The sequence below is a fragment of the Hyaena hyaena genome, unplaced genomic scaffold (assembly GCF_003009895.1).
Source record: "Hyaena hyaena isolate Hyena2069 unplaced genomic scaffold, ASM300989v1 scaffold_394, whole genome shotgun sequence".
In the NCBI taxonomy this organism is placed as follows: Eukaryota; Metazoa; Chordata; class Mammalia; order Carnivora; family Hyaenidae; genus Hyaena; species Hyaena hyaena.
This window is the reverse complement of record NW_024081026.1, coordinates 551,978-579,865: the sequence shown is the minus strand read 5'-3', so window position 1 is coordinate 579,865 and position 27,888 is coordinate 551,978. Positions and strand designations below refer to the sequence as shown.

The 27,888-nt window shown below is 42.4% G+C and overlaps 1 protein-coding gene across 14 annotated transcripts in view; it reads left to right on the top strand.

Annotated features, from left to right (window-relative positions):
* Positions 1–27,888, top strand: part of ENOX1 (ecto-NOX disulfide-thiol exchanger 1) — a 545,438-nt gene that overhangs the window by 302,719 nt on the left and 214,831 nt on the right. The window contains exon 3 of one of the 14 annotated variants that reach the window (XM_039251550.1): positions 22,729–22,820. The exons of 12 other annotated variants lie outside the window; for them this stretch is intronic. The gene's annotated coding sequence lies outside the window, so the exon portion shown is untranslated. Of the gene's footprint in view, positions 1–5,096; positions 5,133–22,728; positions 22,821–27,888 lie in introns of those variants that run through there. One more of the 14 variants, XM_039251551.1, reaches the window with a different exon arrangement.

Sequence of the window (27,888 nt, the reverse complement as noted above, 5' to 3'; positions counted from 1 at the left end):
TTATTATATAGTCCTAACAATGTAAACTTTATAAACACAGTTTGTAATTCTGTAAACAGAATTTTGATTTAACCCAAATTGCTACTTTAACATATGGAGGGATTGGGGAGGGGGAGCTTGTCAAGAGGTGGTGATGGGATAAGGGTGATACAGTTTTCTCATCTCTTAAATGACAATCTAAGAAATATCCGTATGTGCACATTACTTAAATATATGAAATTAAACATCAGATTGCAAGTTGAAGATAGTTTTCTCTCTCATGACAGGATTCAACATCATTGTGGGAAGGGATGGGTTAGTTACCGGTCAGCCTCTCTCCTTTGGACAAGCCCACAGATTTATCAGACTGAGAGTAGCTAACTGGGTGAGGCAAAAGTCTTAACCTGCATAGTAAGCTCACTCTGACAGACAACTATCTTTCATAAGAAAGGCAAACAAAAACATGGTCTCCTCTGCAGAGCGGGAAGGAGTGGTGGGGACAGGTGACCTAAGGGATTTCTGTTTTCAGTCATATGCCTTATAGTACAATAATAGTCCTGTTTGTTTTTTTAAACTATAGGCATACATTATTTTCATAGGTGTTGAGTTGATTTTTAAAAATTACTAGAATCAGAAATAGAGGTTGTAAAACCCCAGTGTACAATCTCCCTCCACCTATTAAAAAAGCAAAAACAAAAACAGAAGAAGTTGATGATGCTTTTGGGGGGATGTCTTTCAGAACTAATTTACTGATCCCACACCTACTAGCAAAGTAGGGGCTTTAGGACCCTGTGCAGTCTCATTCCAACTAGCATTGCCTGTCATCCACAGCCATGCCCCCCACTCTGCCTTTAAGCTCTACAGAGCCACTGCCTGGTACCTTTACAGCATCTGTATTTCTCCACACTTGGACCTTTGCTCACCTTCCACCTACACATATTCACACACACACTCACCCATTCCCAAAGTTCCCTTGTTCCACTTTATGCCTACCTGTTCCGTGTGCTCCGATATCTCTCCGAGGGGCCTCTGAGGGGCTTTGGATCATGGCATTCTCCTCTTTGTTTTAATTCTTGTCATATTGTCTTTGGCACCACTTACCACAATCATGGGTTTGTTTTGTTTTGTTTTACTTGTCCTGTCTTTGTTAAAAGGCTAGAAGGTGACAAGGGCAGGAGCCATATTGCACTGATATTTATTCCTCCTACAGAGCTTGGCAGAGTACTGACATAATCCAGGTACTGCCTCAGATAATAATTAAATGAATAAATTAATCTTTCATTAAATGTGAAATCTGTTCAGTCATATGGCTCAGAGTTAAACATCTGCATCTACATAAATAAATACTACTGGAAGGTAGGGATTTTGTTTGTTTTTGTTTTAAGAAAGCTTATGAGCTTTCACCTAAGGGAGAAGATGTGTTCAGAGCCCAGGGGATTAACTGCTCCCTGAAATTTTTGCTGATGCTTCCTTTGTGGGAGATGTATAAAACTTGTCACCTGGAGGGTGTTCTTTTTTGACTCTACAAGGATTACAGGTAGCTTAGCATTGAGGAAAACTGCAAGCAAGGTGTCATGTTGACCCCCCACTAGAGGAGATTCTAGACATTGCCCTGTGCCTGGTGGACAGTAGCATAGGCTAAGATGTGACAGGAAAAGGGAGACCCTCTCATGAGGCCGAACTGCTAATATTAACATGGCATTCTGGAAATACTCAATGAGAACATGATCACTTGGTGGTGGGGGTGGGGTGGGGGGGTGGCTTGCATCCCCCCCCCACTCCCAAGGGAGGGCTTGCATCCGCAGGCTTTTCATACCTAATGTAAGTCCCTTTCTACTTCCTCAGGCTGTATACCACATTCCCCACATCTTAACAAATGACATAACAGGATTAATCAGAAACATTCCTATATGCAAACAGTGGAATACTATGGAGTCATTAAAGAGAATAAGGTAGACCTGTCCATTTCTGATGTGGTGAGGTCTTTAACATACGCTGCTGAAAGGGAAAAGTCAGTGTGGAATAGGATGATCTCCTTCATGTCTTTACTGCACAGATACCATCTTTTCAATGAGGTCTTCTTTAACCACTGCATTTATGAGTGTAAGCACCCCTGCACCCACTTTTTCTCATTAGCATTTATCCCTATTTGACACACCATATATTTTCCTTGTTTGTTCATGGTCTATATTCCCTACTGGAGTATAAGGTACATGAGGGCTTTTGTGTGTTTTATCTACTGCTCTTCCCCCCAGGGCCTTAAAATAACTGTATGAATGAATTTGTATGAAAAAGTTTATTATTTATATAGAATGTTACTATTTGTACAGATTTTCTAGAAGGCTACACAAACTTAACAGTAGTTTTATCTGAGCCATAGAACTACGGGCACATGGGAAGAAGACAAACTTGTGTTGCATATATCTTACCATGTACGTGCATCACTTCTTAAAAACCCCAGTTTAATGGAAACATTTAAAAAGTGTTTCTCAAATAGCTATTATAAACTATAAGTTATTTAGTTATTTATATCTGGTCCTGAGATAATGAACACCATTTACAATTTCCCTTTTTTTCAGAAGTCAAGTTGTAAATGCCCTGTGATTCAAGTCCATGGACTTTATATATATATTTTTTTATGTTTATTTATTTTTGAGAGAGAGAGAGACAGGGTGTGAACAGGGGAGGGGCAGAAAGAGAGGGAGACACAGAATCTGAAGCAGGTTCCAGGCTCTGAGCTGTCGGCACAGAACCCGACTTGGGGCCCAAACCCACAGACTGTGAGATCATGACCTTAGCTGAAGTTGGATGCTAAGCCAACTGAGCCACCCAGGTGCTCCTATATTTTATGAAGCCTTTCCCAGCAGAGACTTTTTATTTTTCATCAAAGTAGTACCATTTGTACTTGTGTTGGGACAAAAAAAAAAAAGTTTTTAGGTCAGATGCACTCACATCTTCGTACTTTTAGCAGTGTGACCCAAGGCAGGTTACTGAACCACCCGGAGCCTCAGTTCTGTTACTTATAAAACTGGGATAATTTTTCCTGTGAGCCTAAAATGTCGTCCAAATGAATCAAGGTAAAGTCTGAATATTCAGTGCCTAGAAGTATCTGGTTCACAGCAGGGTTCAGTAACTGTTAAGTCTTTCCCTTTTCTCTGCAGAAGGTGACCTAGAGGGAGGACTTTTAGCAAAATTCTTACCCCTGACTTCTCAAAGTGTGGTCCCAGCAGCACTTTGCATTAGAAATGCGAAGTCTCAAACCCAGCCTGATCTAATGAATCAGAATGTAGCTTAACAAAATACTCTGGTGATTGTTATGCACAGTAGAGTCTGAGAAGCTCTATTTCTACGCTTGTTATAGCAGTGTTTCAGACAGGGTTGCATTAATCATGTTTTTTATTTTCTGTATTTTATGATACTTTGACATCTTCAGGGTCTTGGAGTTCCTAGGGGAGGCACTGTCCTTGCAGGGTTAGCTAATTCCTGCAGATATCAAACAATGGGCCTAGGAACACCCTTTTGATATGCAGATCAAGCAATCCTGAGTCCGCGCTCCCACCAGCCTCCTTTTACTAGGCTCTCAAGTCCTGAACGTTACCTCCCTCCCTAAATCACCCCAGGGCCAGGTACTGGACAATTAGGAACCAACCCTAAACAGCAGAACCCACTGACACGACTCAAACTAGCCAAACCTAAACCTCTTTCCTGGCCTGGCTTTGCCTTTCCTGCAGAAACCACAGAAAAAGTTTGTTCCCTCTTTCCCCCACGTATTGCCTCTGACCAACAATCCCCTTATTTCAACCGACCCTGGTGCCCCCGCAAGTGGCCCCGCCTGGTCTGTCTCGGCCAGGTATGCCCCCTCCTCCGCTGGCAAGCATCTCCTAAAATGCTGGCCTCCCCATTCCTGAAGAAAACCAAAATCCAAAATTTTAAAACAAGCCTGCCGTTTTTAAACATGGTTTCTAGTTTTCGTGCCACCGGCCACCATTCCCCCTTCACCTCGCCAATCGTGGTTCCGTTTGAAGAGTGTGAGGCTGCCCAGCGGAACCAGATGTCCTGGTGGGACATGACTAACACGCTGACGCCACCTCATCAGCCTGAACCTACTTTTAAATAAAGACGATCAAGGATAACCATGAACAAAGTTGTAAACCTGCTTAAGGTAGTATAACTACGTTGAATGCCAATACTCCTTAAGCTCAAGCTTTGAACACTTCAGAAACTGCCATTACAAATGATTAAGACCTCCCAGATAATGGAACCGTTTGAATTGAAACACACAAACTTATTTACAGAATGTCAGGGAAACAAATGAAAACCTGCCATCCACATCCATTCATTTTCCCCTGTGGCATCGAACTATGGTATATGTGTTCTAGGTGGAAATAACTCCTACCGGGGAGTGGCTGTTATGACCCCCAGCCTCTTCCCTTCCCATGTTTGCATTTGCTTCTTATCTCTTCTATTTTGAAAAGAATCTTGATATATGGACGTGAGCTAACTGAAACTGACGTTAATAAAAGCAAATATTAAAAGAACATAAAAGGGACTCTTGTGCCTATGACTCAAAGAAAAAAAATGAGTATTTATTTCAGAAATATCCCACATTTGTTAGATAAGATGATGAGAACAGAAGATGGCAATTTTATGGTAACTTTTCCCTTATAAAAGTTTTACTACGGTGTAATTAAGAAATTGGAATTTGATTAGCAGCATTTAATTAGAAAGATTAGACGAGGAAATTTTCCATTGTCTTATGACTGTCAGTTTTTTTCCATAAGACCTAAATCCTTCTCACCACAGACACACAAAGGTAACTATGTGAGTTGATGGATGTGTTAACTAACTTTATTGTGGTAACTATTTTACTATGTATATAATATATAGTACATATATAATATATATAACATGCAAGAATATGTTCGATATGTACCATTTTTTTTCTGCCAGTTCCACCTCAATAAAACTGGAAAGAAATAAACCTTTGGTTATGACCATAAAAAGAAGCTTTGGCTGCGGATATCAGAACTTTGCTCCCCATCACCGGCCCTATCAAATTCAGTATTGCTGCCCAGGCAGTGCCTAAAATTTGACTCGCAGCCTGCAGCCTGCATGACTGACAGCATCCCCTGAACCCACAGCCTTGTTTCTCAGTAGGTATTTTGTTTGATTGCTCCTTGACCCTTTTCCAAGAAACCTAATTTGCCCAAGGGAGTCTCACACAGGAAAAGAGTGTTTGCATCTGCTTAGGGAAATGTGCCTGAAATAATGGCTTATTTAGCACAGAGAACAGAATGGAATGGAATGGATTGATAAGCCAGTTTGAGCAGGCAGAGAGCAAGCTGGGCCTCCGAACTCTTATAAAAGGAGCTTTGCAGTAGAGCAGTTTGCCCAGACTGGGTCCGGCAAGACCCATCTCCCTTCCACAACTGTTGTCTCTGTGAACTCCGTACAAAACTCTTATAGCCTACAGACGCCTCAAGGCGTGCTATCTCCTCTTCAGCCTCACCGACACCTCTAAGATGGTGCGGATTTCTCGATTCAGCCCTGCAGACCCCCGTGTAGAACTTGCTCCCGGAGGTATGTTGCCCATTTGAAACTTCGTGGAGGCCCGTGGGTGACCGTGGAATACTTGGTGGTGGTGCCTGAAGCTGAAGCACTCTCTTGGGTGCTAGGTGCTGGGTGCTGGGTGCAGGGGGAGGGAGGGGTGGGCCAATGTGCTGAAGCCTGGATTGCCTGGAGAGAGCTTGACTCCTCTCCCTTCTCACTTACGGAACTTAAAATGAACCAGCAGTCAGAAGCAGGAGCTGACATCTCATCCAGCAGAATGAAGGATGAGCAGAGGCAAATAAAAAAGCAAAAAGAGAAAGAAACAGAACATTGCCACTGCATGGCTCTTATTTTCTCTTTCTTTTGCTTTATCTTTCCTCCTTTTCTTTTTTTTTTTTTTTTTTTGCCAAGAAAATATAGTTGATTTGCTTATAACTATACCCTCAAGGCTAGCAACTCTTTTGAAACAACAAAGGTGACAGCAGATAGTTTCTTAAATTTGAAAACCTCAGAATACTTTGTTTCTGTCTTAATCTTTCTCTGCTATTCAGGTAAACACAAAAATGGAACCGTTGACCACGCTTAAGTTAGCAAGGTTAAACTTAAAGTCACATTTAGGCACAGGGGGAATGGGAATTTCTTTCTTTTTAAATTTCAGTCTATCTTTGCACAATTAGCAAATTATTAAACGACCTTTCCTTCAAAGCCTGCAAGCAATCGCTTGTTTCCACTAATAAGAGAACATGTTTTACAAGGTTCACGTTGATTAATTGACAAATGCTGATAAAATCAAAACGGGGCTAAAATGCAGTGCACCAGCTGTAGTATAAATTACTTCTGTTCAATAATGTTTCCAGTGGCTATGCATTTATGGTTTACCTTTCAATAAATATTACTGTCTTAATTGAAACATCCATTGTGGAAATTTATCTCTGAAGAGGACCGTCAGGAACGACAGCGAGGACTAAACATTTCTATATCTGTATGTTTTTATGCTCAATTAAAAGCTTTAATTGCTACGAGTATTTTAAAAATGGATGCTTTATATTTTCTGTGAAGTGAGCATTAACACGCTCTAATACAATTTGAAAATCTTGCACCCTTAAATGACTTAAGTACCCTGTTACCTGCATTTGTGGATAGCTTCAACTATAACAAAAAATTAAGCATTCTAAACCACTAGCTTTACGCCATTCACTAAGAGCTTTACATTCTTGGACCCTTGCCGTCCATTTGTTTTGGCAGCCATGGTTCGCTCCATTAGAGGGCCCATAGCTGGCTGTTTCATGGTGATACGTGTTTCAGACATCAGAGATTAACGGCCAACCCCAGCCTCCTAGTTTCGCTTATGAGTCAGTAGCTGTCCAGAAGATCTCTTGCATCTCAGGCCAAACCTGAAGCTACAGAGGATCCTAGCAGGAGGGAAATGTAAATTAGGTCACTTAAGAGTTCCTACTCCTCTTTTGTTGTGGTTCATACCCATGGGGTAGACTCACAGACTCTAGTGCCTCAATTCTGTAGCTTGTAGATTTAGGGGTCCAACCAATCAGATAGTTTTATCTGGGCATCTTAAGATGTCCTACTGCATCTGGATTCCTGGGAAATTGGACATCCTCCAGAAGTGCCTTTGACATACTTTTCTCTACCAAGTCATTTTAAGTCAACAAATGTTTATCAACTCTTCTGTACACCAGGCACTGTGCTGGACTCTAGGGATATCAATAGATCCTATAACCTGAAGGAGCTTACGAAATCCAATCACAACTCCAAATGTTTACAACTTGTTATTTAAGAGGTATCTTTATATAACTTGCCAAAAGTTTCTGTGAGGCCCCATCATGTACCAGGCACGAGTCTCGATGTTCAGAGAATATTCAAGATGTCTTCTTTCTTCAGCATTAATCAAAGATCACTGTGTTCTGGTGGCCTTCTAAGGCAAATCTCATTTGCCAGTTTTCCATTTGAGCCTCTGGAGCTGCTGGTTACCAGGTAGTGGACGTACTCGAGAACACCTCAGCTTGCCGGACCTGAGCTGAGGTCGTCGGGGCTGAACAGAGATCATCACCCTGAACTCAGTCAAAGGACACACTGTTCTCAGGATGGGCATGAAGATCATGGAGCAGGAATATGGAGCTGTGGAGCTAAGGACAACTTGGGGCAGCCTCGAATCAAGTGATTTTTTGGAATGTGGATCACAGTGGAGACTGGCAAGCCAGAGTGCAGGGTGAGGCAGCAGTTGAATTGGGCTAGTCTATCATAGAATTCCGTGTCTGGCTGGAAGGTAAGGACTGAAGGCGGACCAGTGATGGAGGTCACAGAGACACAGTGGGCTTAGCGAGAAGAGATCTAAGCAGGTCAATGGGCAGGTGAGTTTTTACAGCCATCAGCCCAGGCAGTATTTGAGAATTCTGAAAGGTAAGCATCTGCTGGGACGAGTTCCAACCATCAAGGGAATCGGGCTTAAGTGTAATAGACAAGGAGGAAAGCCTCTGCCTCTTGGTCACAAGAAGTGAAACGTGCTTCTAGTAATCTAGGTCACACGGCTGTGGGCAGGGTAGGTGGCAGTATGGAGATTTTCTGCATTCGGACTCATTATGTTCTCTTAGCCCAGACATCATTAAGACAGCGTCTGGCATGCAGCAGACACAGCACAAGTATTCGCCGAATGGACCTGATGTCCCTCCGAGAGGGAGGCAGGTTCCAAAATGAAGCGATTTGTACACGGCGATTTGGACACATGCATTGTCCCAGTGTTTGTCCGTTCCCTCCCTCGTTGTCTTCACCGTGAGACGGTACCAAGTCAGGGGAAGGACAGGATGGTACACAACCTGGGCTGTTCCCAGAGCACGTGATTAGCTGCCAACGATCAGACACGCTTTCCTTGTGAGAGCGTTTGGAAAGAAAGAAATGAAAAGGGAAAGGTGAAGTCCTTGAAACCCTGCCAAACTCCCAGGTTTTTGTCTGCGAAAGTCTCAGTGAGCTGCCAGAATGCGGCTGCATTGCTTGCGGTGCACCCAGAATCTCTTCTCAGCGTCCAGGGGGAAGGTACTGCCTTCTGATCGCCAGCGCCCTGAAGTTCTTCTGTGTTTACGGCCGTAGCTGCCAGTAAAAGTAATAGGGAAGATTATTCTGTGCAACCTTAATAAAAGTCCCATTGCGCTTGTGTCGTACATCACACTTCAAAGTTGCAAAGCCAAGCCTTTTCAAAAATGTCCTGCGTCACCAAGTTGGGTCAGTGAGCTGTAACGAAGACCACCCAGGCAGCCTTCTGGACAACTGGCACCCTGCACCCTGAAGCCCTGGAAAGCAGAGGGCCGGTCCTCACTGCGCACTCCAGTACCAGTATTCCCTGTTCTGACACTAGATGGGGCATGGTTATTATTACAGTGGCTCTACAATGTGAATATATAAAACCCAGGAGGATGAAAACATTTCTATAACATAATATCATGCTACTGAATCAGAGGTCACATTAGACAAGGAAACAGCCATGAAAAGTATCTAAGCTCCAAATGGTGGCTTTTCGTTCCTACCTGCGAAACCTGTGACCAGCCCGTGTTCATGCAGTAAGTTAGCAGCAGACCCCAAACTGGAAGCCAGAAGGCGAGCCTCGTGAGCCCAGAGCAGTCTTGCACCGCGTCTCTCAGCCTGCACGCCTGGGGCGGAGGCCTGGGGGCCACGTGGGGCTCAGGAGCCGGGCGCTCGGCTCAGAAGATGCCTTCTTTTACATGGGTAATAATAAAGAATAAAAGAGGACATTGCCAACACACGCCTTCTTAAAAATTCTTCTGCAGCTTGGGGCGCCTGGGTGGCTTAGTTGGTTAAGCGTCCGACTTTCGCTTAGGTCATGATCTCACGGTTGGTGGGTTCGAGCCCCGCGTCGGGCTCTNAGGGGCTGTACTGGGAATGGCCTGGACCAGAGTCAAGAATGCGTGAGTCCTTCCCATGGACAAAGTGAGCCATGAAGAAGTGCCTGCCTTTAACAGACTGATCAATTGACTGATTGACTAATTCATTCATTCAACAAATACCTATGTAATGCCTATAGGGGCGCCTGGGTGGCTTAGTCGGTTAAGGGTCCGACTTTCGCTTAGGTCATGATCTCGCGGTTCGTGGATTCGAGCCCCGCGTCGGGCCCTGTGCTGACTGCCAGCTCGGAGCCTGGAGCTTGTTTCAGTCTGTGACTCCCTCTCTCTCTGACCCTCCCCTGCTCACGCTGTCTCTCTCTCTCTCTCCTAGAAATAAATAAAACATTAAAAAAAAAGATAAAAAAAAATCTTCTGCAACTTAACTCTACTTACAGATGGCTCAAAGAAAAGGAAAGAGTGAGCACAATCCAGACGCTTAGTTTATTTTTTTAACCCCTCTGTCTCTTACACACACAGATGCACACACACACACACGTACACTCACACATACATGAAATATGAATGAATTAACTTTATTTCATAAAAAATGAATAAGCAAAGCAGTACCTATTGTATTAGGCTTTGCTAACTAAATTTCCCTTAAGTTTTTAAACTCTGTAGTTTAAAAACTCTGTAGTTAGCTTCTGGGACCTCTGAAAACCCAGCAGAGTCCTGTCCTCTTCATCTCTCAGCCACTAGCTGGCCATCCTCCCTTGAGCACTTGAATCCATTGATTCTACAAGAGCCATTGCATAGAACCCAGCTGAAGACAGGGACTTCCCAGAACCCCTTTCCCTCTCCAGGTCTAAGGGCCCTACTTTCCCCCTCACTTCCCCCTCCGGTGCAGAAGAGGGACGTAATACAAAACACGAAGTCGTCACCTCCACTCAGGTGCCAGTGTGACTTTGTCACTGAAAGGAAATTCATTTCTCCTTAGTCTCCTCCCTGCTGACCAATAGGTCCTAGCACAGAGCAGAACTCTTAAAGACCCTGTAGCTGATAGCACTTTGCAGGCTTTTTTCTTCCCAGACCCTCGCTTTTATTATTTAAATTCAAGGTAGTTAACATAGAGTGTAGTGTTAGTTTCAGGAGTAGAATTCCGTGATTCATCACTTACAGACAAAACAGCCAGTGCTCTTCCCAAGTGCCCTATCTACTGCCCATCACCCATTGAGCCCATCCCCCCCCAAGCTCCTCCAGCAGCCCTCAGTTTGTTCTCTGTATTTAAAAGTCTCATGGTTTGCCTCCCTCTGTAATTTTATCTTATTTTCCTTCCCTTCTCCTGTGCTCATCTCTTTTGTTTCTTAAATTCCACATATGAGTGAAGTCATATGATAATGTCTTTAACTGACTCATTTCACTTAATATAATAGACTCTAGTCCCATCCATGTTGTTGCAAATGGTAAGATTTCATTCTTTTTGATGGCCAAGTTTATTCCATTGTGTGTGTGTGTGTATGTATGTGTATACATACCACATCTTCTTTATCATTCATCATTCGATGAACATTTGGGCTCTTTCCATAATTTGGCTGCTGTTGATAGTGCTGCTATAAACAACAGGGTATATGTGCCTCTTTGAATCAGCAGTTTTGTGTTCTTTGGATAAGTACCTAGTAATACGGTTGCTGGGGTCATAAAGTTGTTCTATTTTTAACTTTTTGAGAAACCTTCGTACTGTTCATGCTGTTCATACTTCACACTGTTCTCCAGAGCGCTGCACCAGTTTGCGTTTCCCACCACCAAGTGCAAAAGTATTCCTCTTTCTCCTCATCCTCACCAACGGCGGCTGTTGTTTCTTGAGTTGTTCATTTTAGCCATTCTGATGGGTGTGAGGTGGTATCTCAGTGTGGCTTTGATTTGTATTTCCCTGATGATGAGTGATGTTGAGCATCTTGTCATGTGTCTGTTAGCCATCTGGATGCTTTCTTTAGAAAAGTGTCTACTCCTGCCTTCTGCGCATTTCTTCACTGGATTATTTGTTTTTTGGGTGTTAGAGTTTGATAAGTTCTTTACTGAGTTTTGTATACTAACCCTTTATCACATATAGCAGACCCGCTTTCTTAAAGAGATTAACTTGCATTTAAAGCAGCCCGAAAAGGTACGATTATTGCAGTATGCTTTTTCTCTTTTCTGCAATAGCACCTCTCCTCACAGGCCTGTAGTGCTGGCTTCACGTCTTATTTCAGTTACGGAGGGATTCTCACCTTCTCTGTTCCTACCAAGGGGCTGTCCGTCCTCTGCTCCTTATTACATGCGCTTCTTAAACATCTAGGGTGCGTGGGAGAAGGACAGGCTGGTAAGAAAGGAAGCATCCAGTTTGTGATCTCATTTCATGTTAGGCTTTGCAAACTTAACTCTTTTTGAACTAAAACACTTTTAAAAGTCTGATTTTTAAAACTTGGCATGTATGGGCTGACTTGTTTCTTCCAACTTGGAATGCTCCCATCCGCCGCCTGGTCTAATCTTATTCATCCTTTAAGACCCAGCTCAAATGTCATCTCCTCTGCTGAGCCTCTGCCCTCCCTATCCCCATGTCCCCTTCCAGAATCCTCACTCTCTCTTCTGTGCTGCCAGAGCATTTTATTCCTACCACTGGAAGATAGTCCCAGTACATTACAGCCACTTATCTCTGTGTCTGTCCCGCCAGCCCAGCTGTGGGCTCTTCGAAGGCAGGAACTGCAGACTGTGCCTGATTAGTCTCATGTCACCTGCTCAGAGGAGAGTGGGTGAGCCTCATACATATGTATGAGATTGGATCAAATTACGGCCGCATCAACTCTTTTAAATGATTTTTAAGTTTATTTATTTATTTTGAGAGACAGAGCAAACAGAGAAGGGACAGAGAGAGAGGGAGAGAGAGAACCCCAAGTAGGCTCTCTACTGCTGGCTCAAACTCACGAACCCCTGAGATTATGACCTGAGGCGAGATCAAGAGTGGGACGCTTAGCCAGCTAAGCCACCAGGCGCCTCCAGTGTCAACTCTTTTAATATAAGAATTTGGAGGTTTAGGAAATATATCAAATAAAAGTATAATTTAAAATCCGTAGTCTTCTGAAATTTCCTGAAGAAAGTTCCCAAAGACTTCAGTTTTTTGTATGCTTTTAAGAGGAGAATGTTCTGTAAAGCTAGGCATACAGTACTTATGCATATGAAGATACTGGTCATTGATTTGCTCACCACATCAGAATAGGGTAAGAATTTTAGTCACAGATTCACTTTGATTTATATAGTAAATGTATGCTAGAATAATTTGTATGTAAACCTAATGTCTGTAAATCAAATTATTTATAAAAAATGCACTAAGGGAATAGTTTAAAGAGAACGTTTTTTGCAAGTGAAAAATATTTATGTGAAATTTCTGAACTTATCAGGGAATTTGCCTGTTGTAGAGAAGTATTTTTCCTAGAATGATAAAGGTACCCCTGTATTCTAGTCAAAACTCATCTGGGATTAATTTCAGGCTTTTCCATAGTCAATTTAAAACACTGGACTTAACCCTAAGATTTTTAATTTATACAACAGATACTCTAACTACAGTGAATAACTCTTCTTCCTGTCATAAAAGTGGTATGTATTATGTATTATTTCAGTTTCCGTTAATAAAAAATTTCCTGCATGGGCATTTCGTGATTTTAACACAAATCTTAGTGGAAGGAGTCAGTCAGTATATCATGCCTTTGATCTGCAGGAAGAAATGAGGACAGATCCAAACAAATGTTCATGCAGATCCAAAATGAGATGCTGGTTGTCCAAAGAACCAAAGATGTTGTGCTTATATGAGTTTTATTTAGATGTTTCCATTTTTCTTTTTTTCTAGATTGGCCACAAGGCAGTTGAAAACGGGGGCAGGGTCCTGTGGGTCTGATGCTGTAGCAGTGAGAGTTGATAGCGAGTGACTCAGTCAGTGTCCCTTTGCATTCAGAGCGCAGGGCCGCAGTCGCCTCCTGTCCTGTCTCCCGACGAGGGCACAGTTCTTTAATAATTCACTCGCTGAGTGGAAAAATAATATTCTAGCTTCTGGAACCACGCATTTAACACATTCTCAGCAAATGCCACGTGGCAAACCTAGTGCTTTTAGACTGGCGTTCTGTGGCGCATAAATAAAACACGGGGGGAGTGTTGACCTTTCTCAGTAAACAATGCAGAAATGTTGAGTACCTTTAAAATTCAAATGCAGCTTTTAAAATGTGTTCTCATTTTCACGGACAGCTGAGGCCTGCTGCACTAATACCCTGCCAATCTGGGGTCTGTGAAGAGCTTGGGAATCAGTCAGATTCTGTTCATCGTTCATCTTTGCTTGTTTCAGCCCCACGTGTGGACGCCCTGGGGACTGTTCTGTTCAGCTCCCCCTCCATTTAGACGTTTGATTCCCCAGGAGATCTTTCCGTGTCGGAGTATTTGTCTTGTGAGCATCAACGTTTGGGCCAACACATATGCCTCTACCCAATTTTAATTAAGTCATAAAGCTGATCTTTATTAGAATTTTACTTCAAACACAGATCTTCCCCTTCCTACTCCTACTTTAAAAAAAAAAAAAAAAAAAGGTTTTTTATTGGCTATGTCTTTTCTCACTCCTAGAAAATATCTTAGGAGAAAACGCCCACCCTACTGCGAGATCTCGTCCAACTTTTATTATTGGTCCTTGGGATCAGAGCACCCAAAGCCACGGGCTGCCTGGAGATTGCATTTACCCAAAGGTGACCATTACTAGCAGACCTGCCGTACTGCCTTGGGGCAGGTAGGTTCTGGGCCAGACCTCCAAGTGGCAGAGCTGCTTCTGACCTATTCCACTGGATTAAAAATTAAAATCTGTTTAGAAACAAGCTGCTCACTTATAGCCCGGAGCATCTAGTAGTAGTCACAGGTTAATGAATGTGTTATAAGGGAGTAGTGTTTCCTTCCTCCTTCCCCCTTCCTTCCATCTCCACATGCCCCCCAGCCTTTGTTTTGTTTTGTTTTACTTCTCTTGTGTGTCTGCTTTCCTGTTAGGACAGTGGAAATAACCATCAAAATTCTAATAATCTGAGCTCAGATACTGATTTGGAAAGACATACAGCCTTTGTAAGAAATGACATGTAAATTCAGCTCAGCATAAAGTAATTTTCAGTCCGTTAACTGGAGTCTGTAGTTAACAGAGAATCCTCTTGATTATAACTGTTCAGGGTAAATTGCAAATAATATAAAAACAATTTCCATCATAAAATTTACTTAATATCCTGATGTGATATGGAATTATTCCAGTTTCGTAAGCCTACCTTTATGCATCCAATACTACATATTGACGACTGGTCTTCAGAATGATGCTCTGAATCACCCCAGAAATGAATAGGACACTTCTGCATTTTTTTCTTTTTCTTTCATAACTGTGACATTTTTTAAGAGTACCGGTTAGTTATTTGCAGGATGTCCTTGATATGAGTTTGTCTGATGTTCTCTTATGATTAAATTGAGGTTATACAGTTTGGGCAAGAATACCACAGACGGGATATGCCCTTCTCAGTGTCTCGTACCAAAGGGCATACGAGGTCAGTATATCTTATTACTGATTTTAATATCTTTTTGGTACCGCCAGTTGAAACCGTATTATTTTCTCCTTAGTAAACTAGCCAAATTATATCATTAGTATATTATATTATAACAATAGTGCTCTATTGTTCTCATGATTGAGGTTTATATTCAGTATTTTAATAAAACTGTGTTTTTATACATATAATGCACATTTTCACCTAATTCAAAATGATGCTTCAGTGATTTTTTTTAACAGACACTTTTTATTGCATTCCAGTTCCAGCATTCCAGAGTGGCTCCAGTCACTGTGGTTTCTGGTTTGCTGTTGTGACAGTTAGATGAGCTGACAGCAGGTAGTAGGTGCCTGGCAAATTGTAGGTAAAGTAGAATTCTGATTTTGGTCATTTTTGTGCACCAAACAAACAAATGAACAAAATCTCATGTTCAAACATTTAAACAAAAATTTTTTTTTTAATTTAAAAAGGGGAGCCTGAGTGGCTCAGTCGGTTAAGCGTCCGACTTCGGCTCAGCTCATGATCTCACGGTTCGTGGGTTCGAGCCCCGCGTCGGGCTCTGTGCTGACAGCCAGCTCAGAGCCTGGAGCCTGTTTCAGATTCTTTGACTCCCTCTCTCTCTGACCCTCCCCTCTTCACGCTGTCTCTCTCTCTCTCTCAGAAATAGAAAAAACAAACAAACAAACAAACAAACAAACCCAAAACATTAAAAAAAAACCTCCCGTTCAGCCCCAGGGCAATAAAATGGCCAAATAAATGTCATGAGTTAGTTGAATTCTCTAATAAGTACTACCAGCCACTGTTTAACTATTCAGAAGTATAGAAGCATGTTGATCACAATTAGTGTAGGGAGTTTTAACGTTAGCCTGTTTCTCCTCCTTTTACTGGGCCGCTATTATGACCTTTGAATTGCCCATCATTTCATTCACATATTTGTTTTGTACAGAATTTGTCAGACTTGATCCTTAACACATAATGTATATGAAAGCCCCAGGTTAATCAGTCAGACCTTGAGGCTGAGACTTCTCTGATCTAGATAAGGAACAGGACTACGGTTTAAATTATACTTCTCAGATTAAATACCTGGGCCTGTGTCATCCTTTTAGATATTTATTCCGTATTTTCAATTTGATTTATTTTATGTAAGGAGCTGTGTTATATAACATTAAAGTTTTGGAGGAAAAGTGTTTCCTTGAGGTAAAAAAAAATCTTAAAATGTCTTGTCCATAGCTTTATGTGTTATTATTTCTGAAACTATTTTCTGGGTTTGTGATACAGTCATGGACAGGTCTGTATCTGTAGGCATATTAAAAGTGAGGCAATGTAGCCTAACGATTTTCACAAGAAAAATTTGACTCCTCATTTATTTACTCAATGCCTGTGTTTTTCTGGGTAAATGCTGGATGCACAATAGTGAGCAAAAGAAACAGTACACCTGCCTTCATGGAACTCCAGTCTAGAAGAGACAGGCTTTGGGACAAATACAAAAAATATTACAAAGTTAAAGAATGTGTTATGAGAAGTCAGGCAAGAGACGTGAAAAAGATCCCTGGAGGCAGACCAGTGATCACTGAGCCAGTGCTGTGTCTTCAAGACTTGAAGCCAGGGACACCATAGCATCCCAGTTGTGAATCCTTAAGATTGGAATATACGAAAGGTCATGTTGCAGACTTCCAACCAGCACTGTACAGTCAAGTGTAGGCCAACCAGCTGCTGCTTCCAAAACCTCAGGAAGCCTTTTTCCTCCCGCTTCCTTCTTCTAATTAGTCAGTCAGTTACTTAATGACTGTACCCTGTATTGGCTGTCAAATTTTGATGCACATCAGAATCTCCTTTGGATCTGCCTTTAAAAATGCCTGGAGCCTCACATCAGATGCACTGAAGGTTCAAAAATCTGAGGGTGGAGACCAGATATATATACAGAAACCTCCTCAAGTGATTCCAGTGTCCATCAAAGGCCGAGAATCGCTGTGTGCCAAGCACAGAGGCCAGCGCTGTAGCAACCAGGAGATAGACGATACCTGCCTGAGGGACAGCATGCTTGCATGTATAAGTTCAATAATGGAAGCAATTGATCACTCTATAGAAAGCTCACATTTTCCTCTTCCTGAGCTTAACTAATATTTTAAGTGTTCTTGTACTTTAACCTATTTATATCCACCAAATTCCCCAAGCCAGAAACCTGGGAATAGTTTTTTAATATTACCTTCTTGCGCCATTACGTCCATATTCCAACTGCACACCAAGTCCTATCTTTCTGTCTGCAGAAATATAGCTAATCTACTCTCAACTCTCCATCTCCTTTGCCACTGCCGCATCCGCATCCGGCCTGGTCCCTAGTAATTATATCAGAATAGGTTAACCTCTTCAAGCTTCTCTCCCTGTGAGCTTACCCTTTACATCTCTCTAAGAATTACCATTTGATCCTGTCACTCCCAGTTTAAAATACTCTATTAGGGGCGCATTGCCTATGGAAATCAAACTCCCTATCATTCCCCCGCCTGTATTTTCAACTTCATTCCCCACCGTTTGCCCCTTAAGCTACAGTCCAACAAAAACACTCATTTCTGTACATGCCATGTTCTCTTCACTTGGGTGTCTTTGCTCATCGTTTTGTTGATGCCTGAAACACTTCTCGTTTCTTGTTACTATCCCCCCAGTTTTCACCTTCAACCATCCATAAAGAAAACCCAAAATCACTTCCACTGGGAGAGTTGATTGGTGGTTCTTCTCTATCCTTTATATAAAGTGCTGTTTTAATTAAAGTATCCATTTGTCTACATACATACCCATATATTGCCCTATCTAACTAGGTCAATCTTCTTTGGAGTGAGATTTCTGTTTACCTAGAACTTAAAATAATGTGACACAATAAGAGGTAACTAGATACTCACTGAGTCGATGGGGAGAAGGATGAATACACCTGAAATGGGTTTGCCATATCCCCTCCTATTTGCCTTCAATCCATCCTTTGGTATCACTTAACTAATCTGCCCCATCTTCTATATTCTCTTTCCTTCTAATATGTGAGGATTACCCTCAGCCTTTCTCTTTTTTCCCCCGACTCACAAAGCTCGTAAGGTGTCCTTCCAAAACTGACACCAACTCTTTGGAATTCTAGTAGTTGTTCTGAGCAGTTTCAATTTTGCACTAAGTTCTCAAGGCCACTTGACCTAAGCTTAATAAAGTTGCAAACACAGATTTACAGGAAAGGAAAGTAGGTAGCATTTAACCTAGTATCATCTCACATTGGTTCCAGGATTCAGGCTCACACCTGCCTCTTGTTCTGAGATTATCTGACGGCAGCTCTGCTGTCTCTCCTCTCTCCACTGCCCCTCCCGCCTGGGCTGAAATTCCATGCCCATGTGGTTTGTTACACTCTTTCCAATTAGTGGTTTCTTTGGCTTGCAGAGGGAGACCCACAAAACAGGAACTGAGCAGTTCTTTCATCTTATGGTCCCAAAGCATTTCTATTTATCCTTGTCCCCCTCTTCAGATATACTTAAATATATTCTATGTACTACCTTTGGTATTTTTTCAAAATGTTCAGTTTCATTCCAGCTGGGTTTAGGCCTCTCTCACATTCTTCTAAGAATTCTTCCCACATCTGTGATTGTCTTTACTTTTGTGTTGTTTCCATTTATTTCCATTTCTGTAGAATCAGAACTCATCAGCGCAGTCCTTGTAAAGACCCAGCGATTTCTGTAGCAGTTGAGCAGTTTCCCCTTTCCTTCCACGGAGATGATGACTACAGAGTTATATGATCAAAATTTTATTTTTCAGAATCTCTTTTCTACTAGAGTTGATACCTCTGTGTTCATAGCACAGTTACCTTTTCGCTGAACTTTTAAAATGTTTTTCACAGGCCGATGGCGTGGATCTGATTCGAATTCATGTTCTCTATCCTCACTATTATGAACACCAGGTTCATATAGTGACTTTCCTCTAAGAGTTCAGTTATCTTCATGTTGTTATTGTGACTTTTTTTTTTTCAGCTGGTCAATTTTAAGGTTATTATATGGTTCTTTCGTGTCCTCAAAGGTTGTGAACAGATTCCTGCCATTTCTCACCTGGTTTAGTTAAACCATTATAAATCTGCTCTCCATGACTTTATTTAAAACACTCTTAAAGTATGTATTTCATATATTTTTTTGTCCTCTCCTATAATGAATTTTCAGATTACTTTCTTTGCTATAAAAATGTGCTTTATTTTCTTTCTACTAGAATGATTTCTTTTATTGCGCTTTGAGCAGTAAAGCCTTAGTTTTAGTATTTCGTGAGTTGGTAACTAAATGCTTATTTATATTCTCAAGACCTTTCTGATTTCTTTAGTCTTTTAAAAAAACTTACTTTAGTTTTCTAGTTGATAAACTAGCATCTTTATGTAGAAAAACATTTTACTTAAGAAGCATGAATTTAAATTCCTTGACATCTTCCTCCGAGCAACATTTTAGGGAATACAAACTACCATGTCGTTACACAGACACAGAGCCCAATAGCATCTGAGTAACTCCACTTAAATGTAAGGTAGTGAAGAGAGGCCAGCTTGTCTGTCTGGTGGCCCCCACCAACTCTTTATTTCACACATTTGAGTCTATCGTTCCCTTCTCCAATTGCCACTTTCCCTCTCTCTCTTCCTATTGAGGTATTTTTTAAGATTCAGGCTACAGTTTTTGTCTCTCTGATACTTTCTTGAAACAGTCCAGATAAAAGTAACATCTTTCCTGTCTCCTCACCACACAATTGGTTGCAACATCTAGTGACCGCACCACACATTTCTACAGTTTTTTAAAATTATTATTTATTGGAACATCTGGTGACTGGCCTCCTAGTATTATGGAGACATAGCATTTTATAAATGGCAATAAGAGTGGTTAGTAGCATAAGTTTTTCTTAACCACTGTATTAGAAAGAAGCGTACATTACGAGACCCTTCAGAATACCAATTGCATGTAATATTTTGTATGTTTTTAAAAGAGAAATGAAGTATATAGGTTGCATGAGTGACATTAGTTAATGTTTTGAAACATGTGAGTCATAATTATCCCCACACATTTCAAAAGACTGAAGCATCATTTTTTAAAGGGCAGTATTTAACTGAGCTTGATGCAGGTTGCCGTGGTTGGTAGCTGAGCGGAGAGGACGGGTGCCAAGAGCCTGTCGTAGGTGAGCTGGCTTCCCATAGTCGCTCCTCTCCTACCTGTTTGTGGCATTGTCTGTTGGGATCAGGCAGCGGAGAAAACTGTGCATATTATGTTGCTAAATGGAGTGAGTCTAGATGGTCAGCCCATGTTCTGTTCAGCAGACCACCCTGCCTCTTAACACTTCTTGGTAGTTTCTATCATGCAATGCTGCTAAAAGTTCTGAGCTTTAAATTGCTGCTCCCTGCCTTTGTAGATCTGGGAAACACATTGGAGAGAAAACACAAATACATAGACACACAGAGAAAATAACCACAAAAAAATGGGGCATGTGAAATGGGCAAAGAGGCATATAGAACACTGGTTTTGCATTTCGATGTGGATACCAGCTTTTTTTTTTTTTTTACCACATATGTACCATCAGAACACGTTTTACATACTTATTTATACATGACTCAATAAAGAATCTATTTTAGTCTCTTCCTAAGCAGTAATACCAGCAAAGTCACACGATTTTCTTCTAATACATTTTTTTCCTGATACATACTAGATTAACTATGTGAAACTTCCAATATGTGACCATTTTTTTAATCCATAAAAAGCTCAATTTCACGTGGCTAAAAGTATACATAACTATTAAAAACTATAATGGTTTCACATCTCACATTAAATCCCCAGACACACCACCCTTGACTTGCAGGGAACAAGCAATCATAAAGAGTTGACCTTCTAGGATGCCTGGGTGACTCGGGTGATTAAACCTTTGGCTCTTGATGTTGGCTCAGGTCATGATTTCACGGTTTGTGAGATCGAGCCCTGCGTTGGGCTCTGTGCTGATAGCGTGGAGCCTGCTTGCGATTCTCTTACTCCCTCTCTCTGCTTCTCTCTCTCTCTTTCTCTCAAAATAAATGAATACACTTAAAAAAAAAAAAAAGAGTTGATCTTGTAAGGTTTCACAGAGCAGGTGGGCCTTGACACTTGTCTGGAAGGGAGGATACGTAGAGAAGAGAAGGAAGAGCAGTAGCCCTGAGTGACAGCATGTAGGAGGCAGCGCACCACCAGTGAGAAAGGAAATCCAGTGCCCAAGAGAGAGCTCTCCTGTCACCCTTCACATAAATTCTTAATCCTTGCATGTATTTGGAGGGCATATTTTCAGAGTGTGTGAACACAGTTTTAAGGCCTTTTTGAAATTTTCTGAAAATTATTCTCTTATGATTACTAATGCCTTCAGTAGGGTCAGGTGTTTCTATTAGGGAGTATGTGGGTGTTGGCAGGGTGGCCGTGGCTGGACACAGCCGTGTGACAGAAGCACAGGAGGCATGAGTTTGAGCGCGTGCAGACAGCCGCACAGATGGAAGATTCTGTAGCAATTCTCCCCTCAGAGAGCAAGCTTCCCTGGCTACCAAATCCCAGTGAGGGCCCCCCTGCCAAAGACAGCAACTGACAGGTCTTAGGCTCCCTTCAGTTCATTCTAGAAGCTCCCTTTGCCATTCCTGTGGCTGTCTTTCTGCCTTTCTGGCCCATCTCTACAGTGTAAAGACTCCAGACTCAGGCGTTCCTCCTCGCCAGGTGCAAGTAACGGGTAACCACCCAGCACATTCCTCCCAGCTCACTGCGAGGGTGACTCAAAGGTCAGCTCGCCAGGATCAGTTTCTACGGCTGCCACGCCTCTCAGGCCCAGGCTCAGCCCTGCCTGAGGTGTGTTCCAGCAGAGGACATCGAGGCACCTGACCTGTGGGCCACGGAACAATGTGAACTACATTTTTCTGGAACAAAAAGAGAATAGCTATGTGTCACGTTCATCAGAAAGCTCACTGAGTGCTTCAAGTCAGGAAACGTGTCCTTGCTACTTTTAAAGCTTGTTATAATTTAGAAAATTATGGGTAGGACTTATTATTTCCTTACATTTGAAGGCGGTAAACTTGCGTGTGCTTTATTGACAATGTATTTGGTATTTGGCGTCTAGCATTAATTATTTGTATCTGGCAAAAAGTACAAGGCAGGGGGCTGTTCCCTTGAGTTAATAATGGTGTTCAGATCTAAAACAAAACCCAACGAAACAAAACAGCTTGAGGGTCAAAGTAGAAGCCAACAATAATGGCCACTAAAACAATTCATAAATTAATCTCAGAGCCAAAATGAGAGCTAAGTTACGTGTAAATATTTAAAACATCACAGTCATTTTTATTTCTCCTGAGTCCAGGGAAACCGTAACTCCTGGTGATCATTCTGTCATTTTCCTCGATGATACAGTGAACTTCGCCCGTTTGAGGAATTCACACACAGTGAATTTGTGTGTGTACCTTTTAAAATGTAGGTTTTGGGGGCATCTGAGTGACTCAGTTGGGTAAGCGTCCAGCTCTTGATCGCGGCTCAGGTCATGATCTCATGGTTCGTGAGTTCAAGCCCCACGTCACGCTCTGTGCTGACAGTGTGGAGGCTGCTTGGGATTTTTTCTCTCCCACTCTCTCTGCCTCTCACCCCCTCCCCCGAAAATAAATAAACTTAAAAGTAAATAAAATAAATAAATAAGCAAACAAAATGTAGGTTTTACTATTATTTAGGTTTGGTGAAGCTAAGAGATGGAGAGAAGCTTACGTTGAAAAGACATTTTGTTCCTCACAGTTCCTCAGAGGAGAGAGCATGCCACGCAGCCCTTGGGCCACACGGCGGGGGCACCAAGATCAGTCAGGAGGCAGAGGGAAGGAGAGGAAAAGGTGAGCAAGAGGCTTTATTGTGGTTTCTGAAGGAAGGAATGAGTGAAACAGAGTAAGCAGGTTTGGGACTGACTAGTGTGGATAATTTCAGCAGTCCCTAAGGTACAGAGGTTCCCTCGTGTTGTGGCGTCTGTCCCTGAGGTGATTAGGGCAGAGGGGCGGTCGTTTGGTGTGTGAGCCCCTCGTCAAAGGAGATAATTGAGTACATGAGCTCCGGGTTGGTAGGTTTGCATTTGAAGACTGTGCTTTCAGGTGACTCGTTTGCTGTCTCTAGGAATTGGCGAGCCCTGGAAGGGGACAGTCCCTCCAGTACCAGCAAGACTGTAGATGTCAGAGCATCAGGAAATACAGAAAATAAGAAACACGATTAATACGGGGTGTGGGTGTGTGTGTGTGTGTGTGTGTGTGTATACAAACACATTCATAACATTTATTAAGTGAATTCATGTCGGGGGAAAGGAGGATGCACGTCTACCATGTACCAGACACTGGTTTGGCTGACAGATTTAGCAGAAAAAACATAACATTTAAAAAAAAAATTTTTTAATGTTTATTTATTTTTGAGAGAGACACAGAATCCAAATAAGGCTCCAGGCTCTGAACAGTCAGTACAGAGCCCAATGTGGGGTTCAAACTCATGAGTTATGAGATCATGACCTGAGTGGAAGTGGGGCGCTTAACCAACTGAGCCACCCAGGTGCCTTTTTAAAAAATTTTTTAGAGAAAATGAAAGTACAAGCTGGGGAGAGGGGCAAAGGGAGAGAGAGACAGAGAGAGAGAGGGGGAGAGAGAGAGAGAGAGAGAGACAACCTTAAGCAGGCTCCACGCTCAGCACAGAGCCCGACACAGGGCTCAGTCACACGACCCTGGAATCATGACCCAACCCGAAATCAATAGTCAGACACTCAACCGACTGAGACCCCCAGGCGCCCAAACAGAATTTGTTTTAAGTCAGCCTGTCCTTACGGAAGACCAACTTATCCAAGACATATGACCTCAGATAGTGAGAAATCCTATGGAGAGAAAAATGAAGGCTGGTAGAAGGAGAGAAGAACTGGTTTTAGGTGGGTCAGGAAAGGCCTGTCTGCTGAGGGTGACATTTCAGCAGCCAGGGGACTCACGGGAGGAGCGGGTGGTTGAGCAGGAATCACAAGCACGGCGTCACTGAGAGAGGATCCTGCTCGGCAGGCTCAAGAAGAGTAAACAAGGTCTGTGTCCCAGGGGCTTCAGAAGGGACACTGTCGGAAATGAGCTTGCAGAGGTGACCAGAAGGCAGATTCCGAGGCACCTTGGAAGCCGCCCAACAGTGACAGCGACTGTTTGTGTATGTTTCTGTGATGCTAGAAACCTGAGCCGTAATGAGGACAGGAGTTAAGCTCTAGCCTCAAAATGTAAATTAAGTAGCCATTAGCCCAGTCTGTTTTCTTATGTTCTACACTCTTAATTTTTTTTGATATTCATTTGACATGGATTAGTTTGTGAATGGGGAAGCTTACTACCTTTCTCCCCAAAGCTGTACTTTTGGAATTTTTTTTTTTTTTACAGCTTAAAACAAATCAGACCAATAAAAACTTCTTCATATAATAACAAAAGGATAGCATTAGGTCATGACTTTTTCTGTACCGTCAAGTTCCTTGGTGTTGCAATAAAATGAAATAAAATTTTAAAATCTGCCACATTTCTATAAATCTAGAAGAAAAAAAAGGTCTGCGAACAATCAACAATTTGCTTTTATTTTCTATTACATCGTGGTGTTTTTTGCACTTGGTATCGTTTACTGAATATAAAGTAAAATCCACTCACACTCCACTTACCATAAGCGTGCCTACAAAGAAAACCTCATTTCAAATCTAATTGTGGACATTGTTCCTTCGTTAAAAATTCATAGGGTTTGTGAATGTGTCACAGAAATACTAGAGTATCTTTATTTCCCCTGCTCTTTTCCCACTGCCAATTCTGATCAGAATTTTAAAACACCCATATCTCTGAGGAAAAGGAAAAAAGAAACAAGAAAAGAAAGAAATTATGAATATAAATAGAAAAACCTCCTGATCACATATGCTGCAGTTTCCTGATTTAGTTTCAGTATATGAAAGTAAAGGGACAGAGGCAAACAATCTTCTGGAAACTTCAACTTCTCCCTCTCAGCAAACTTTCAATGTGCTATTAACTAATAGCTAGGCGATTGTTTCAAATAAAGGGAGGAAACTGAAGAGTCAGCAGCTTGCTAGACATGAATGCCTGTTCTCTTACTTTAGCAAGACCTGAGTCAGACACACACCGTGTGCTAATAGGGTGCTAGCTGTTGGAAGCAATGGGTAAGACAAGCAATGATTTTGGTTAGCCACCATGTTGGACCCCTATTGTTTGTACTTCATAAGCTTTCACTGATTTGGGTCAAGAATACGCAAGAACAAGAAAATTAGTGGAGAGTATAAAACGAGGATACCTGACCGCATAGAACAGAACCATGATCATGTGGCATGGAGGCAACGTACTCTGCTGGATTTCATTTATATGTACAACCGTTGTGTTACATTTAATCTATTTGAGAACTCACCTTTTCTCCTCATGTCAACTTACTTGGGCAATTCATCTCAGCCAGGAGCTTGCAAATTCAGAAACAATTTGCACTCCATACAGCTCTGATTGGAAGAATACAACTATACCCTTTATTTTATCCTGCATTACATTTTCAGTATTAACTCACATTTTCTCTTTAATTTTTCTGCCCTTCTCAAAATGGCTTGCTCAGCTGTTTGGTCCCCAAGTGTGTGATCTAACAGATAATATATCCGAAAGGTCCCAGCCATTGTCAGCCATCATTCAGAGTTTCCTTTGCTGGATTAGGACATTAAGATGCTACTACAATTTGGGGCACCTGACTGGCTCAATCCGTTAAGCATCTGATGAAGGCTCAGGCTGTGATCTCATGGTTCATGAGTTTGAGCCCCGTGTCAGCCTCTGTGCCGACAGCTCAGAGTCTGGAGCCTGCTTCATATTCTGTCTCCCTCTCTCTCTGTCTGTCCCTCCTCCACTCATGCTCTGCCTCTCTCTGTCTCTCAAAAATAAACGTTTAAAAAAAATTTTTAAGATACCACCTCAAGTTTTTCCTGCTGTTTGATCTCCTGGACCACAGGAATTTACAGACCAAAACAGCAGTGCTGCTGCCAAACACCTACCACATACAGAGTCAAGCCACCTAATTTATTATTCTGGTGTCATGTGAACCAACAATGAATTAAAACCCAGATACCAGTAGAAAAACCAGAGAGACCAGAACATGTACTTTCCAGTTGGGGGAGGTGGGATAGTAGATGTGAAGACAAGTTCACAAACTTGCCCTTGGAGTTTCTGCTGCTGTTTTGGATTTGAGAGAATTCCTTTATGAGAGCCTGTCTGAAGACATCTGGATTTTAACTATCAAAATATCTGACAGCGTTGCCAGTAATGTGTCCTTTCTTTCACTTCTTCCAGAGGACACTGTGTGCTAGTCCCTGGCTAGGTGAGGATTGAGGCATAAAGCAGGAAAGCTCAGGAGACCGGCTGCAGGGAACTTGGGGCATGAGATCTCCTATGATGCCACCCTGTGCAGTCTTCCAGGAGAGGCTGAAGCAAGACGGAAGTCCCCAGCTGGGTTCTCAGGGTTGCGGTTCATCCTTACCGAGTTGAAACATAACTGCCACAAGGATGATGATGATGATGATAAGCGCGTGGTGGGACCTGGACTCAAGCGTATGTCTCACAAGAACGGAGGTCCTCATGTGTCCAGCACCTCCAGTATGTCAGTGATCCCTTGGACCAGCGATTACAAGTTGGGATTTCTGGTTTACTCAGCTCGTGGCTTTACCCAGCTACACAGGACCTTCACCTCCCAGTTCTGTCACCCTTGTTCGTGGTGGGCAGTTGAACCCCTGCCCTGCCTTGTTGCCAGCTGCCACTGTAACAAGATAGCTTGTGTTAGAGACACCATGTCAGGTAGAGGTAAGAGAGGTAGGGTGAGAGGGGGTGTGGAACGGAATCATAATCCTACTTTACCTCCCAGCCATCCAATTCACATGGCCATGACCAGCCTTTCCATCTTGCCATCCTTCTCTCTCAGGCTTGTGTTTCATTCGGTGGTAAAAGCATGGTGGGAGAGCTGGTGGATTGGAAATTACGCAGACGAGCTACCCACACAGGAGCGACAGTTCTGGGCATCTTTGGTGCTGATGATGCTTGCACCAAATTCTCAGCTCAGATCACAGGTTTACCCTCAATATATGCATTTCAACAAAGCTAGGCCCAGTTTGGGCCAAGACATCTGTGACACTTACTCACAGATAAAACCTAAGCCCTGAGGCTACACATCAACGGTAGGTAGACCTCTTACGTGTCTGTTCCCCACTGGCCTTTTCTCAAAATACACAGTTAACATTCTGACTTTAGGAAAAATGTGCTTCTCAATAAAGCATTGGCTTTGAGATGTTTTCCAGCAGTGATTTCTGATTTCTTAAAATTTGAGCGAACCTTTATAATTGAAGTACAGAGGTCAGCATGGCTGCTAGGGACTGGGGAAGGGCCACACAAAGACAACAAAGCTTCCAGAAGGTCCTGATTACCATGGGACCCTCTGATACGGCTCTCCCTTGCCATGGCAGGCTGTCTCCCAGCACAACGCATTTTCCCTCCGGGCAGCTCTGCCTTAATGTTTCCCTACCGCTCATAGCCATTCCTGGCTTTAGCCTACCTGCCTTTTTTGTGGGGGTCAGCAGAGGGCAGAAGGGGTGAAGGGAGGAACTTTATTGCAAGCCTAACAAGACACCATGAAGAGTTATATCTAGAATCTAGTTGTTGTTGTTGTTTTCTTATGACAGGCAAGCTCCTAAATAGTTTATTGTCAAGTTGATTTACATATAACACCCAGTGCTCATCCCAACAAGTGCCCTCTCCCATGCCCATCCCTCCCTTCCCCTCCCCATCAGCCCTCAGTTTGTTCTCAGCTAATGCTTTTTTAATTTGCAAACTCTTTGAAGACTGGGTCTGTGTCTGGCTCACCATTATATTCTTGATCTCAAGCACCTTGCTT